This window comes from Pinus tabuliformis, chromosome J (assembly GCF_031772625.1).
Source record: "Pinus tabuliformis cultivar Carrire ecotype Pingquan chromosome J, CPIR1, whole genome shotgun sequence".
NCBI classification, from domain to species: domain Eukaryota; kingdom Viridiplantae; phylum Streptophyta; class Pinopsida; order Pinales; family Pinaceae; genus Pinus; species Pinus tabuliformis.
Genome location: NC_142295.1, coordinates 883,002,114 through 883,019,266, shown reverse-complemented (window position 1 = coordinate 883,019,266; position 17,153 = coordinate 883,002,114). Strand labels below are relative to the sequence as shown.

General features: G+C 38.6%; 1 pseudogene; it reads left to right on the top strand.

Moving 5' to 3' along the window:
- The first annotated feature begins 972 nt into the window (after positions 1 to 972).
- Positions 973 to 1,722, top strand: LOC149229494 (putative LRR receptor-like serine/threonine-protein kinase At1g56140 pseudogene; annotated as a pseudogene).
- Positions 1,723 to 17,153: the final 15,431 nt, after the last annotated feature.

Below are 17,153 nucleotides of genomic sequence, written 5' to 3'. Positions count from 1 at the left end.
GTGGTGGCCCACCACCTCCTTTTTTTATATTATTTTTTTTTTGTAATAATAATAAGGCCTTTTCAAAAATTTCAAAATTTGACCAAAGGAGTCACATTAAACATGCCACAAATTTTCCTAGAATCTGGCCTAGGTTGGTCGGAATCTGGTGGCCATATTTTGTCCGAATTGTGGCCTCCTTAAGCCTGCCCAATGTTAGTTCCATTCATCGCAGCCTGTCACCAGGGATCAACATGGGCTCTTACTATATCTAGTTTTTTCACATGATTTTCAGCACAAAACATGTCATAAGTGTGTCCATCAAAAGTAGCTCGGAAAGAGCTTTCCAACGGTATATCACACTCCAAAAACTGGCTCCCGGATCAGAAGATATGATCAATTGAGTGATTGGCTCCTGTGTATGAAAAAGGCAAGATTCACTGGATGTGGTTGTAGAGTGGTGATAGATGAAACTGCTCAGGTGTTTTCTAGAACCAACAACTCTTATCCCTATGCAATTTCCAAAATCGATAGGCAATAAATGTGTAGTGGTTGGTGCTTCCATTAAAGTAGCTACACTTCTGTGTCTAAATATGCCTAAAGCATGGCTTTCATATGCCTCTTGGTGTTATTATCAAACAAGAGCATCACTTTCATGTGATTGTGCAGCTCATGTTGAGGTCATGCGAAGAACAAAAGTTGGGATGAAGGAGTATCAATTGGAAAAGCAGTATCAATTGAAAATCACATTCTTGCATTATGTGTATATGTTTGGTGGTTGTAGGCGTTGCTCCTATACTTGCATCTGTGCAACGGCAGAGAATAGTTCTGTTCTCCACTATGGACATGCTGGAGCTCCAAATGAAAGGACACTAAAGGATGGTGACTTGGCATTATTGGATATGGTGCAGTCTATAAGTGCAACACAGGAAACTTGTAAAATTGCATGGATGTTGTCTAGAAGCAGATGATCTGCTCCTGATCTATGAGTACATGGAAAACAATAGTCTTGAAAAAGCTTTATTAGGTAAGAATGGAACTCATACCCAACTGGATTGGCCCACTCGATATAATATTTGTATTGGCACTGCACATGGACTCGCTTACCTTCATGAGGAGTCCAGCTCTCAAATAATTCATCGAGATATCAAAGCCAGTAACATTCTGTTGGATGAGTCTCTGAACCCTAAAATATCATATTTTGGCTTGGCTAAGCTATATGATGAGGCTACAACTCACATCAGCACAAGAGTTGTTGGCACAGTTGGATATATGTCTCCGGAGTATGCTATGCGGGGTCATCTTACCGAAAAAGTAGATGTATTCAGTTTTGGAATAGTTGCTTTGGAACTTGTGAGTGGTAGAAGCAACACAGACACAAGCTTGCCACAGAGGATGGTTTACCTTCTAGAGTGGACCTGGCATCTCTATGAGCAAGGAAGGCCTCTAGAATTGATGGATCCTGAGATAGAATCAACATGCTCAAAAGAAGAAATCCTCAGAGTGATTGAAGTGGCCCTTCTTTGCACTCAAGTTGTGCCTACAACGTGTCCATCGATGTCTCGAGTGGTAGAAATGCTAATTGGTGATGTTGAGGTCATTCCTGTTGCTTCTCGCCCAGGGAACAGAGAAATTTGTTTGAAACTAGAAGGAAAACCTGTGAAAAAAAAGGCTTTCATCCAAGAGGTAGCACAATCCTCGATTCTGATTCAGTGCAATGTTGTTGATATTGCAATAGATTAGGCAGAGTCCACGAATATAAAGGTTTTCACCAAAGGCCCAGCTCAGCTCCAAATCTCAGTGCCCCTGCATCCACAACACAAATAAGTCTAAAAAAAAAAAAATTAGCCAAGTCAATCAAAAGCCAAGACAAATTATAGTGGCGCTATGTGTAGCACTATGGCACTGCGCTCTTGGGTTTAGCACTGCATGTAGGACTCAGCATTGGGAATGAACTGCACTTACCTTTCATTGTAAGATTATTGGGACTGCATGTATGTTCCTTGCTACCAAGGTAGAAGAAGTTGCTTTCTCTCTTCGAGATGTGACAATGTTGTCCTATGAAATTTGGCACAAGAGGGACCCAACTGCTGCTGAACGTATTAGACAAAAAGAGTGCTATGAACAACAGAAACAGTTGGTAGTCATGGCGGAGCGGATTCTCCTTGCCACGCTGGCCTTTGATTTTAATGTGCAACATCCCTACAAATTTCTTGTTTCTGCAATCAAGATTTTTAAAGTTGAAAAAAGTTCTTTAGCACAGGTAGCATGGAATTTTGTGAATGATGGATTGATTACAACACTCTGCTTCCAGTTCAAGCCACAACATATTGCTGTTGGAGCTATCTTTCTTGCTGCTAAGTTTTTGAAGTTTAAACTGCCATTAGATGGAGAGAGGCCTTGGTGGGAGGAGTTTGATGTGACTCCTCGGCAGCTTGAGGAGGTTAGCAATCAAATGCTGGAGCTATATGAACAAACTAAGTTAACGGCAGCATCCACTTCAATTGACATCAGCTCTCCTCAAGGTCAAGCACCAAATATAAATTCATTTACTGCCAAGACTAGATGTGATACCATGCTTGGGCATGTAAATCAAGGTTCAGCAATTCCAAAAACTTTTACAAACTGGTCAAAAAGAGCACATCTGAAGCAATAAAGAACTCAGCCACTGAGAGTGAATTAACATTAATGGTAAGCTTAGGTAAAAGGGGTAACACAGATATAAAAGAGAGTTCTTATCAGGTTGGAGAAAAGAAAGCTTTCGGTGTATCTGAAGGAATATCATAGTCTGACTGATGTTGAGAAGCGATATCGCCAACGATATTTGGACATGATTGCAAATCCAGAAGTAGCAGATTTTTTTCATTCAAACTCAAAGATTATTTCAGAGATTCGTAAAAAGATGGAAGAGCTTGGCTTCATTGAAGTTGAAACTCCCGTGCTTCAGGGAGCAGTTGGTGATTATAGTTAAAATGAAGTCCTAGTAAATTCATCGATAGGATAGTGAGACAGAAAAGGCGATCAGGGAACATTTTCAAAATCTATAGTGTATAGATTTTGTGTATGGAGGTTTTGGAGGAGCTTGTTGTATGATTAAAGAAGTGCTAGCTAGAAATAGTTTGTCAAATGGTTACAAAATCAGCACGAAGATCTTCAGTTCCATTTTCTAGGGAAACAAGAATAGCAAATCGATCAAACAACTCCAAAATTCGTGTAGGCAGCTGCAAGGTGGTAGTCAAAAGGAAGATTTTGTGGAATATGGTTCCACACCTGAAGGATCAGATATAGTAATATTAATCCACTTGGAAAACCTTCACATAATTTGGGTTTTCAAAAACTATTTCTCATGGTTCTCGAGATAGTTTGGGATTTTAGTTGCAAATTAGTTTATAATAGAGTTTTATGATAGGATTTTATTTTTTATTTTTTTTAATTTTTTTATTTCCTATGTTGAGGAAATAAAAATAGATTTGTAATTTAGTATATATAGGATTATTTTTAAAAGATAGAGGTTCGATTTTTGCAGTAGAGAGAGGCTACTTGGCACTATGTAAAGTTTCCTGAATATCATTTAATAAAGCAATTTTTTCCTTTTGGACCTGGGATCCATCACGGTGTTTCCTGTTCAGTATGTTTTTCATGTCATTCACTTACATATTTTGTTTTCTCTACCTTGTTACAGCATTATCTAAGAGATGTGTTAGGAATACATCCCCTATGATGCTCCTTTCATGATGATTTTGCCATTAGATGTAATGGTTGTCTTTGCAGAATTCATCCTTTGCTAGATGCTCTGTTGAGCAATCTTGTGTTTCTCTTTCATCTAACACTGCTACTAGAGATCCATCCCCTATTTGATGCCTGCAGGGCAGCGGGCTTTCTCCCCTCTATTCTTCTCACATTTGCAATCTTCTATCTGGCTGAACATGGCACTTACTTTGCCCCAAGTTTGCCGATAGAAACTGCATTGACTCCATAGCCCAATCATCTTGTCTTTTGTTGTTTCGACCCAAAACCTTTCAAACAAATCCCTACACTCCATAGCTAGCCTAAAATTTCATTTATTGCAGCCACATCTTGTTGGCAAAGAGAGAGCCCTCTCTGGTCTTGTAGGGCTAGATGCTAAATCAAAAGATTGGTCTGTGGTTAGCTCATAGTTACCTCTTCTCAGCCTTGAGGTTAATTCTGAGTGATGACACCCAGTCAGCAAAAGTCAACCAAAACTTTGACTACCTCTATCTTCCTTATCCAGACTTGAATTGACAAACCATTCGCACCACCATGATCACGACAACAAGATTTTTAACGTGACCTTGGTTCGAGCATAATCCAAAAAAAAATATTTTTGGCCCTTCCTGAGTCCTCTGGACTTTTGCATGTGTCTAGAGCCACCTGGATCATCTCATGACATCCAAAACTTTCTTCACATGCTTGACATGATCTTCTTGTGATTTGTTGAATATCAAAAGATCATCTAAATAGGCAATTACAAATTCATCAAGAAAGGATCTTAAAACATCATTCATAACTCTCATGAATGTAGATGGAGCATTTCAAAGACAACAAGGCATAAGCAACCACTCAAACAATCCCTGTTTGGTTTTAAAAGAAATCTTCCAAATATCCTACTCAGCTATTCTAACTTGATGATATCCACTTCTCAAGTCTAATTTAGTGAAATATTTTGCATTCTTCAATTGATCTAGCAAATCATCTATTCTAGGAAGTGGGTATCAATTCTTTATGGTAATTTTATTCAAAGCTTGATAATCTACACACATGCACCAGATTCCATCTTTCTTGGGTACCAAAACAATTGGTGAACCACATGGTGAAGTAGAGGGAATAATTGAACATTTATCTAACAATTCCTGGACTTGTTTCTTAATCTCTAATGACATTCGATACATACTGATATTTGGGAGTGGAAAGTCTTGTTGTAGCTGAATTTCGTGTTGAATTCCCCTTTTTGGTGGAAATCCCTTTGGTTCTTGAAACAAGTCTCCATATTGATTGACCAAATCAATCAATTCGACTTTTAGCTTCACGTCACAACCTACAAAGGATTCATGCTTCATGTCATTCTTTCGTTTGATCATAAGGAGCATGCAATTATTGCTGGAATTGACCAGTTGCTTCATTTTCCCTATGCTTGCCAAAGATAGATTAATCTTTCTGTGATGGAATCTCACAATCTACTCCACTCCATCTTTGAACAAATGATATTTTTCTTGAATCTATGGAAAACAACTTTCCTATCATACAAATGCGGGCTTCCCAACAAAATCCCAGAAATATCCAATGGCACAATGTCTAATTCGACTTCATCAACAAAATTGGCAGTGATAGCAAATTTGAAAACACATTTCCATGTGACCTACAAATTTGCATCCTTGGTTATCCAACCCAACAGATACAGTTTATGATGAGGCATGGTTTCCATATTTAACTTCTTGACCAAGTCTGTAGAAATTAAATTTGCCTAGGATCCACTATCAAACAATGTATCAATTTTGGTGTGTTTGGAAATAACTCGGATATGGAACAACTCTATTATGTTTTCCTCATTGAAAATGTTATTGGAGTTATTTACTGCACTGGTGCTTGCCACAGCTTCCTCTTTTCTTGTATTTCCCACGACTTTCCCTTTAGTGACTGTGGATGCAATATTCGCTTCATTACCTGATTCAGAACCCAAGTCTTGTTATGTAGCAACATTTTTCTTATGTTTCCCTTTATTGTTAGATTTCTTTGGTCTTAATTCAGGATGAAGCTTCCAACAATGCGCTTCATCATGACCCTCTTTGGAAAAATTATTACACATGGGTTTCTCCCCTTCTTTCTTAACAAAAGAATTTTTCTTCTACTTTCCTTTAAATTTCTTCCCCTTTTCACCACTCTGAAATGGCTTCTTCTTACCTTCTTATTGTACATATTTCCCTCTTCCTTTGAGGTGTGTTGCTTGAACACAGACCACATCAAGATTCGTGGGACTAAACATAAGAATGGTATGTCTAATATAGCTATGAAGCCCTCCTATGCATTTTGGCAAAGTATCTTGTGACTGTAAATCTACTCCTAGCATAAGAGATCTTTTCCTAAACTCTTGAGTATACTCTTGCACTTTTTTACCTTTCAATTGTCTAAAATTTTGCCAATTCCTAATAGCATTTTGCATATGGGCTAAAGGGTAGAATTTTCTTTTTATAGGGGTAATGAAATCAAACCAAGTAATAGAGATATTACCATGTTTTTTGATCTCGTCTTGAGTCCTTGAATCCCACCATACAAGTTCTGCATGCTCCATTTTCAATGAAGCCAATTGAATTTTGATATCATCCTCTTGAAGGTTCTAAATTCTACAATACACCTCCAACTGACAAATCTAGTTATCCAGCTTCTCTGCATTAACTTCACCATTGTGCATAGGCAACTCAATTTTAACATCAAGCTTTAGGAAAGGTGATTTACCAATCCCTTTAAAAGAATGATGATGAGTATGAGTAGTGGTGGTATTAGTGGAAGAGTAGGAAGATTCTTTCGAAGAAGAAGATGGTGGAGATGGTGGAGGCTTGCCTCCATTCCCATTACCTCCTCTTGAAGAGCCTTCTCCTTTAGGAGGCATGGAGCTTTATCCCTGCAATATTTTGTTTCTCTCTTCAAAGAGGACCTTCACCATCTCTGTCATATCAAAGAGATCCTTTCTGAAGGTCTTCTCATCTCCTGTCATGATAGGTTCTCCTTCATGAGATATGATCTTTCGAGACTCAACTGCAACTTCTGTAAATTGAGGATGTACTGGTGTAGAAGAGTTTGGCAACCTTGCTCGTCTTCCACTTGACCCAATTTTATGGCTTTAAACCATCTTTCCTTCACCTCTTTTGATCTTTGACCTTGTAAGCATGACATAAACTTGCAAACAACTAAATCCTTTTTTCACAAAAAAAATCTAGTAAGAAAAAATCTCGCTTTGATACCAACTTGATCTGAATGGAGAAAATTAGTTATGTTGTGCTAATTCCCCATTCAGATTAAAACCCAGGATGCTTATCATTTTCTTATCAAGTGCTTAAGGATTCGATACTTTTGCGTAATTAACTTATTCCCATGAGAGTTTCTTATGGAAATGTTAGAAACAATTTAACATAAAACATATGATGAACAGCAGGAAAATAACAACAAAGAAAATCCAAATACAACACACAGTGTTTTGGGAAATTTTAGTGCTTCTTAAATAGCACCTAACCCCTAGACCTAGTAGCAAGTCTAGAACAATAGTTAAAGTAATTCTATTGCTTTTCCTATAGCTAACAGATAAAAGAAAGAGGAGCAAAAGTACCACCCTGTATCTCTCGCTCGATCCCTCTTCCCTTTGGCCGCTTTCACCACTCCCTTCCATACTTAACTCACTTGAAAGGTACCTACACACAAGCCGAGATAGAAAACCATAAAAGCATACATATCGATATGTTAACTAAACATATTATAGAATCGAAAGTACAATATACATCACATAACACATGAGATGGAAAAAGCATATAACTCTTTATTCATAGAAGGAAAGATTACAACCCATCTAGATGCATGTCCGATTTAGCATCATCCTCCCAGCTTCAAACCATTCTCTCCTCATGGAAACAACAATTTGATATGATAACATTACTCTCTCTACTAATCTCATCCAAGCAACATTCCCTTGGCTTAAGAAGTTCCAACCTTCCTAACTAGACCAGCCTTTGAGAGCTTGGTCCTTTTACCGCTGAACAGAGGAGGTTAGGCCATTAATGGCTCTCATGAATGCTTTGCCATATTTGGGAAGTGGTTCCATGGAGGAAGGGATAATGGGTCAAGGTTCATTCATCTCCTTCCTCATCCAAAAACGAGCCCAATCCCTCTAGAAACATCTAGAAGCATCCATTGGATGAGGAATCCAATGGATTTATTTGAAAAATTCGTTGGATCTCGCCCATCACAGGTGATACAAAGGCTAGGTGATATGCATAGCACCCTGACAGTGTAGTGCCTGCCATTCATTGCCAGCTAGATAGAAGACTACCTACGATGGTCTCTTTAGGGAAATTTTTTGGATGAATGGTGTCATGAAACTCTTGGGAAGCAGGCATGATGCAGGTTGACTTCATTAGGGAATGACAACAACTGAATTAGGGTTTGATAGACCCTAATATCACTGATTTGGAAGTTGGGGTTGATGTGCCCATATTTCCCTATAACAGATGCCCCCTAAAACATGAAGTCAAAAATAACCATGTCGAGTGAGGTGCTTTACCACTTTGGAGAGAAGGTTTCGAACTGGAAGGTGACCTGTATCAGTTACAATACAAATATAATGATATTTTAATTTTTTCTCATAATTTAGCTGAGGGAAGGCATACCCATGCTTAGCTTTATAAACTTTCATTACATGTACAAATATAGTCATCTACAGATGTAGACCCATGAATGGATGACCATGAATGTAAGGCCATTATACATTTGATATAATACTCCTGAAAAATATATCACAACCCAAATGGATAAAACTAGATCCGGGGTCTTCAATCTCATCCAATCTTTCACTCAATGTACAAGTCTAACCATGTGAATAGATTATTTGAAGTCGAACATGGAGAGACATTGTCGATTACCAGCCAATGATGTAAGTCATTAACAGACGCGAGAGGAATCACTGATAATGATAATGACCCTCAAGGTACTGCAGTACAGTCCGCATGGTGTGAATAAATGATTTGATGTCGAACACCATATGAAGTTTTTCGGTCGAAGGCCATTGATGTCAACCTATCGTCGGAAGCGAGAAACTTGCCAATGATGTATGCAAGCCTCAAGGTACTGAAGGGGTGTTTCTAAGTCAACTTCTTGGATGATGTCCTGATGTTGACAATAAGTGACTCGTCGCAGGTGGGCCTTGATGTATCCCACATCAATGACACGAAACGAGGTAAATGATTTTTGAGATGAAACATCGACTAACGACACCAGGTTCAGGAATGGCAGGCATGAAAATGAAGGTTTACTGTATTGTAAAGGATGAAGTTTTGAACTGAATGACTTCTCTTGAACATATCGGCGACATTGAGGTGAATTAGTAGCATTGACCCAAAACAAAGTAATGGATGCTATGATATACCAACGATGTGATAACCATCAAGCTGAATGAACCAACCCACATAGTCATGGTGATGAGGTGAAAGTGTCATGTTCAAGAGCGACCTGCGACCATAAAGTATTCCCAGCTTTTTCCCATTTTCCCCAGTCATTACTGACCAATACCTATTTATTTTTTATCAATCTTGAGGAGGATAACATATGCTTGTTGTATAATTCCACCCTTCAAGTGAATCCATCGCTATTTGATGTTTTAATGAGTCTAGCGAAGGTGAAACTCGGTCTTGTCTAGATGGACAAGTTTGTCGCTATTTAATGCTTTTAACGAGTTTAACGACAAAGACAACTCTGTCCTTTTCATGTTTAGAGAGTCTTAAAAGGGACTAAAAGAGAACTCGAAAAGTTCTTTTTCGTACATTTGTCTCTCAAGCCCAAAAATGCATAAAACAATGCAAGAGAGAACCTATTGATCATGTTTGACCAACGAGTACCTTTTTTGTAGTTAATCTATCTCAGCTCGAAGAAGGGGTAAAACTATACTGAGTAGATATCAATTCTAATCCATTAACGAGCTAGAAATGACAAGCGCTCGGCAATCTTTTCATGTTTAGAGAGTATGAAAAGAGCTTAAAAAGGACTCCATTTTGAGGAACGAGTGGTGTCTAGGGTAGAAACTGGTTCCGGTAATATTGGAACTTCTTAAAACATGTTGATTTATGTGAATAGGCTGGCTAATAAGACCACTCATTGCAGCTGTTCCTCAAAAAAGGTAAAACAACCAAGTGAAAGCGTATGATCGGCCAAAGGGATGGTGGTGATGGGATGAAAACAACCAAGGCTCATCTGATGAAAGAGGCCGATAGAATGGAAATCACAAGGGTTAAATTGGAAATGGGTTCATTTTTAGACAAGCTTGAACCATAGGGAATTGTTCTTGGATTCAGTTTCATGTTTATATAAGCTTGAAATGAAAAACTATGCTTGGATTCAATTTCATTTTTACACAAGCTAAAATGAAAAAATATGCTTGCAATTGGTTTACATGCCCCCAGCACGATGAAACGGAGAGTCTCCTGTAACCAAATGGAAGTCGCTGCGGTGAAGAAGGACAGTTATCCAGCACTCTTTTGGCTTCATCCAAATAGGAACAAAGGTGAATGGGGTGATTCCCTTCACATAACCTACAGGGAAACTTAACTTTACCACTAGGTGCATGCACCCCAAGCTTCATTACATTCAACTAAGTAGACTACTCATGGCTATCAAGTTGATGGAATGAAGGTTCCTTTACGAGATCAAGTGAAAGACTCGACTGGGATTTTACGAGATCTAATCAAAGACTCGACTCAACTTGGAACTTTGTTCGAGGGGACCTTGTTTCATTTTTTAATGAGCTTGACACAAGACAAGAAACTCTATTCAGATTCCTTATTTCATTTTTTAACGAGCTTGACACAAGACAAGGAATTATGCTCATAGACCCTTGTTTCATTTCTTAACGAGGTTGACACAAGACAACGGACTATCCTCGAAGATCCTTGTTTCATTTTTAAACGAGGTTGACACAAGACAATGAACTATCCTCAGACTCTTGTTTCATTTTTTAACGAGGTTGACACAAGACAGTGAACTATCCTCGGACCCTCTTGTTTCATTTTCTAATGAGGTTGACACAAGACAACGAACTATCCTCGGACTCCTTGTTTCATTTTTTAATGAGGTCGACACAAGACAAAGAACTCTCCTCGAACCCTTGGTTTCAGTTTTTAACGAGGTTGACACAAGAAAACGAACTATCCTCGGAGGCCTGTTTCATTCTTTAACGAGGTTGAGACAGTAAAAGAACTATCCTCATACTCCTTGGTTTCATTTTTTAACGAGGTTGACACAAGACAAGGAACTATCCTCGAACTCCTTGTTTCATTTTTTAATGAGGTTGACACAAGACAACGAACTATCCTCGGATTCCTGGTTTCATTTTTTAACAAGGTTGAAATAGTAAAAGAACTATCCTCGAATTCCTTGATCACAACTCATAAGTGGTCATGAAGGAAAGATCTAGTTCCAATGCCCCCAGTACATGATGTACAACATCACTGAATTGATCATCAATTGATGTATGTATGGAATAGGTTGCCACATAATTAACCCATGGCGGGGATGATACCATAATTTGGTACAAAAGGACCATTTAGGGAAGATGGTTGACTGGGAGTCATATTTGGATCAGGAAATGAAAGTTGGTAAACAGTGAAAATCCTACCTTCATGCCAGAAACAAATAACTCAAAAGAGTGTTGAAACAATAGCTCCCATGTCATAAACATAGTCACGCTCAAGAAGTAAATTATAATCTAAAGGGTTTGGGACCACCATCACATTCAGATAAATGGTTTTCCCTCCCAAACTAATAGGTAACTGAGGGAGGAAACCTAATGGTTGATTGGTTCCTCTGTTAAAACCCAACAAATTCTGAGTAACTGGCACAAGCAGCGGTGAACTGAGTGCTTGCCAAGCAGTTGAGGAAAGGATACTCACTGATGCACCTTCATCTATAATAGTTCCCAATACAATCATATTACAAAGTTGTGCTATGATTTGGAAAGACACATAAGAAGGAAGGCGGTATCCTGCTAGTCGATTCCAATCAAAGGAAGTGACTAGACTACTTGGAGGGGGTATCGTAGAAACGGGAGAATTAACCCCTTGAGTTACGAGAGCAAGAGGATTTTCCTCCTATCTTAATGGAATAGAAGAACTGCCCCCAAGCTCCTTTGAATCTGATGAAACAAAAAGAACTTGAGTGGTATTATTTTGACTCTCTTTAGGAAAGGTACGATTAGCTGAAGGTGAAATAGGATCAACTGTTACCTCAACCTGTTGATTTGGGTCGGGTATAGACTCAGAGGATTCACTTTTAGAGAGAGTGGGCTTTACCAACGGTTGATTTGAGTCAGTCAATTCATCAACTAGTGAAGGATTCAGGGAGAGTTTCCTGTAACTAGATGGAAGTCGCTATGGTGAAGTAGGACGGTTATCCAACACTCTTTTGGCTTCATCCAAATAGGGACAAAGGTGAATGGGGTGATTCCATTCACATAACCTACATGGAAACTTGACTTTTCCCTTCTGTCCATGAACTTACTATCACTAGTTGATGGTATGTCGCCAACATGATCTCCAGAGGTTGATGACACGAGATGAAGTGATCGAGAGGACCATTCTTCTAAGATCTGAGGAATATCAAGACAATTTCGAAGAATATGGTCTCCCGCACAAAGTTTTCATGGATATCGAACTTTGTGAGGCTTGACAGATGGTTTCTCATCAGATGTTGCATTCAAAGCAATGGTTGCTTGGTTTACCCTCTACTAAATTTGCTTCTTCTTCTTCTTCTTCTCCCCTTTCTTCTTCTTCTTAGCCAGCTGTTTACTAGTACCAGTACTTTCACCAGGTGAAGAGGTAGAAGGGGAGGAGGAAACAACCGAGGAAGAAGGAAAAGGGTCAACTTTAGGATCAACTGGAGGTTGATTTTGTCCAGTTGGAGGAGTACTCGATTGTGAAGAAATCACGACATTTTGAACCAAAGAGGTTGAAAACAACCATACTAGCAAGCCAATGGTAAATCCCGGAAGGGACAATGTAGCCATATATGGAGCACCAATATTTCCAAATGGAGGAAAAGGACTAGGATTCCCATCAAAAGGAATTCCTTAATTGGTGGACTCTGGATTTGTCGCCATATGTTTCAACCTAAGATCAACTAAAAAAACAAGCGTGGAGGATGTTATCCACAGTTAATTAATTTTTACGACATTAGAACTTAACTTTGCTTTTTCATTTCTTAAGAGTCGAGAAAAAGCAAAAGATGACACTAGTTTCTTTCGTTGTTTAATGAGCTTGAAAGGACAAGCGCTCAGATGGACCTTTTCTTTTAAGGAGTCGAAAAGGAACAAAAGTGACTACTCTAGAGATACTAATCAAGATGATTTACCAAACTACTCACAAAACTGCAATATACACCTTGGTGGTAAATTAAAGAGAAATTACCAAGGATTTACCATATGGCAGTCAGTCTTCCCGAATGTTGTGTTTGGTGCATTGTGATCGGTAAGGCGACAGACTCGGCTTCCTGGCTTTCTTCAAACTCTGTCTATAGTTTATATAACTCATCATAGAGCATAAAACATCACAAAAACATCATCTCTCCCCAGTAGATTCACCAATTTGTTTTGGAAAATTTTGGTGCTTTTTAAATAGTACCTAACCCCTAGACCTAGTAGCAAGTATAGAACAACAGTTAAAGTAATTCTATTGCTTTTCCTATAGCTAACAGATAAAAGAAAGAGAAGCAAAAGTACCAACCTGTATCTCTCGCTCGATCCCTCTTCCCTTTGACTGCTTTCACCACTCCCTTCCGTACTTAACTCGCTTGAAAGGTACCTACACACAAGTCGAGACAGAAAACCATCAAAGCATACATATTGATTTGTTAACTAAACATATTATAGAATTGAAAGTACAATATACATCACATAACACATGAGATGGAAAAATCATAGAACTCTTTATTCATAGAAGGAAAGATTACAACCCATGTAGATGCATGTCTGATTCAGCATCATCCTCCCAGCTTCAAACCCTTCTCTCCTCATGGAAACAATAATTTGACATGATAGCATTACTCTCTCTACTAATCTCATCCAAGCAGCATTTCCTTAGATTAAGAAGTTCCAACCTTCCTAACTAGACCAGCCTTTGAGAGCTTGGTCCTTTTATAGCTAAGCAAAGGAGGTTAAGCCATTAATGGCTCTCATGAATGCTTTGCCATATTTGGGAAGTGGTTCCATGGAGGAAGGGATAATGGTTCAAGGTTCATTAATCTCCTTCCTCATCCAAAAGCAAGCTCATTCCCTCTAGAAACATCTAGAAGCATCCATTGGATGAGGAATCCAATGGATTTACTTGAGAAATTCGTTGGATCTCACCCATCGCAGGTGATACAAAGGCCAGGTGCTATGAATAGCACCCTAACAGTGTAGTGCCTGCCATTCATTGCCAGCCAGATAGAAGGCTACCTGCGATGGTCTCTTTAGGGACATTTTTTGGATGAATGGTGTCATAAAACTCTTGGGAAGCAGGCACGATGCAGGTTAACTTCATTAGGGAATGACAACAACTGAATTAGGGGTTAATAGACCCTAATATCACTGATCTGGAAGTTGGGGTTGATGTGCCCAAATTTTCCTATAACACACAGCAAGCACATGATAATGGAGTTCACCCCTCCTGGGCTACGTCTCCTTGGTCTAGCTTCCAATGGCTTGGGCCTCTCTATTATGCTCAAATTACAACAAAAGTGTGTTTACAATGCTCAAATGCCTCTGAAACCTGTCTCAATGAGTTCAGAATACTCAAAAATTTCTATCCAGCCACTTTTCGCATCCAATCTGGATAATAGCTGAAGAAGTTATGATTTCTCCCAGTTCTTCCACTATTTGTTCCACAAATTGCTCCAAAACCGACCAAAAACCGCATTTCCGCTCCAAAATCTGCTAACGGAGCAAGTAATTCACCACACAGTGGGCTATATCTTGTCAGTTGTATCGTAAATCGCAATTGTCAAGTGTTGTGGGCTCTTATGGTCTTGTTAACACAACAAATGTTGCGATTGTGATATCGTGGACCCGCCGATGATATTTAACTGTAACATATAAAATCTCACGTCTGGGGTCCATCACTAATCGGAATTAGTGAAGTTCAGCAATTGAGGGTCTTGTTAACACGGTGGAACACTGCAATGCGATATCGGTAGACCCAATGGGATATTAAATCGCAACCTATAGTGGCATCGCATCCGAGAACTATCACATTTCGCGATGTTAATGGCAGAATGTTGTGTGATGGAATATCAGAAGACCCGACAGAAACTTAAACTGTGACATATAAAATCCCACGTCCAGTTAATTTATCGCATCACAACCTAGTAACTGTCAGGGGCCGATTCTGACTTGGTCTCCCTTCACTGATCGGTGATTGTGATATGCGATGGCCTTATCACATCACAACCCTGAACCTATTGGGGCCAATTTGTAATGCCTTTCCGCCTTGCAACTACAATTTGCAAAATGCAAGGACCAATGGAAACCTGCCACTTGGCACCTCCTCATTCGTTGAAGACCTTGCCACATCATCGCAATCCTTCCATTTTGACAAGTCAAACTTAAACTTTGACTTATTCTAACTTTTTCATAAGAACTCGGATTTGAGTATCGTTGGATTCAGAGTGACGATCTCTTCAATCTAAAGCTAAGTTTGACAAGATTTTGACACTAACATTTTTAGCATAATTCTAAGCACTTGATCATATTTATTGCCCCTTTTTCCTTTTCCAATGCCAATATCAATTTCCATATCCATTAATTAACCACAAGTGATGCCCACTTTAATTTTTTTTCTCTCCATTTAGCTTGGAATACATGTCCCATGACCATAGTCTTATTTTTTCCTTTTTTACATGGAAATATAACCCTAGTTGTTACAAACCCCTCCCCCTTGGGGGAACACCATCCTCGGTGTTTGATGACAATTATAACCAAAAAAACATATTTCTTATTGGAGCTTGTAACACAATCTGATGTACTATTTACAATAACAACCTGCTAAGAAACATGACAAACATATCGTTTATTGGAGCTTTATAAACACATCTCAATACAGTTTTTACAATTAAAAACACATATACTAATGAAAAAATTCTTCAACTATCAAATGAACATATTCTTTATGGAGAATTATAAACATAATTCGATACATTATCAATAATATGCACATATATACATATGCACATTTTCTTTAACTAGCAAATAGAAGGCTACAATGCCTGCATCAGTGACAATGGAATTAGAGGCTCACACCTCCACCCTAAAAATTAGTACCAGGGGTTCACTTCCTTCCTAAGAAGTCCAAAATTCACTTCTAAATCAAGGCCTTCCTTTAATGTCCTTTGCTACAATCCTTATGCTACTTGTTATCTCAGTGAACAATTATTGACTCATTGTTTCCGAGCACACTCCCAATGTGCTTCTAATTCTAATTAGCAATGTTGTTGACCAAAAAAAAATTATTCCCCGACCTTCCCTTCTCTGCTTCTTATTCCCTCGAGCAATATGGTCACCCCCTTCCATGCAGTCACTCACCTTCCAAGTTTCCTTGCATCGCTTGTCTGCTTCCCAGTCCCTCTTACAATCTATCCCTTAGCAAGGTTTCCTCACATTGGAAGGTCCCAAAACCAAGGCATACCATTACCTCAAAACCATCATACCATTCATAGCATGCTTATGGCAATAAATTTAAATTATTGGGTACCAGTGTCCCACAATGAACCTTCTCTTGAATGCTTAAGCAGGATACTGTTACATGTTCCAAACCTATTTTTTGTTGTTGTTAGTTCTCTTGCAGCCATTTCCAACCACCCAAATCGAGAATTTTCATTTTTTCCTATACCAAGCATATAATTTCCATTAGGTTTGAAAGGAATTTTAATGAATTCAAATCATACCTCATGGATACATCTTCAGTAAGGTGGCACTTACAATTATGTTTAATCCCAATCACAACAAGTCAAATTAGCTCCTTGATCAATCATCATGTATAAACATATCACATCTGGTTAGCTCAAAACTTAACCATCATAAATCAGAATCATAGATTATGTTCATAATTTTGAAATTAAAAGTTTAAATAAAATGATGATATTTATCTATCAAATGGTTCTTTTCTTTTTCCTTTGTTCTTTGTCCTTTTCATACACACATTGAATTGGTTTCCCAAACTCAACAAGCACCTAGTTCCTTCTCTTCTCTTTCATATGTAGTATCAACATTAAGGACATCCAAGGACTGTACCACCTCCACCCTCAATATCAGTAATCAGGGTATCCAGAGACTATACCGCATCTACCCTCAGTATCAGCAAAAAGGGTATCCAGAGACTATACCATCTCTACCCTTAGTATCAACAACAAGGGTATCCAAAGACCATATTTCC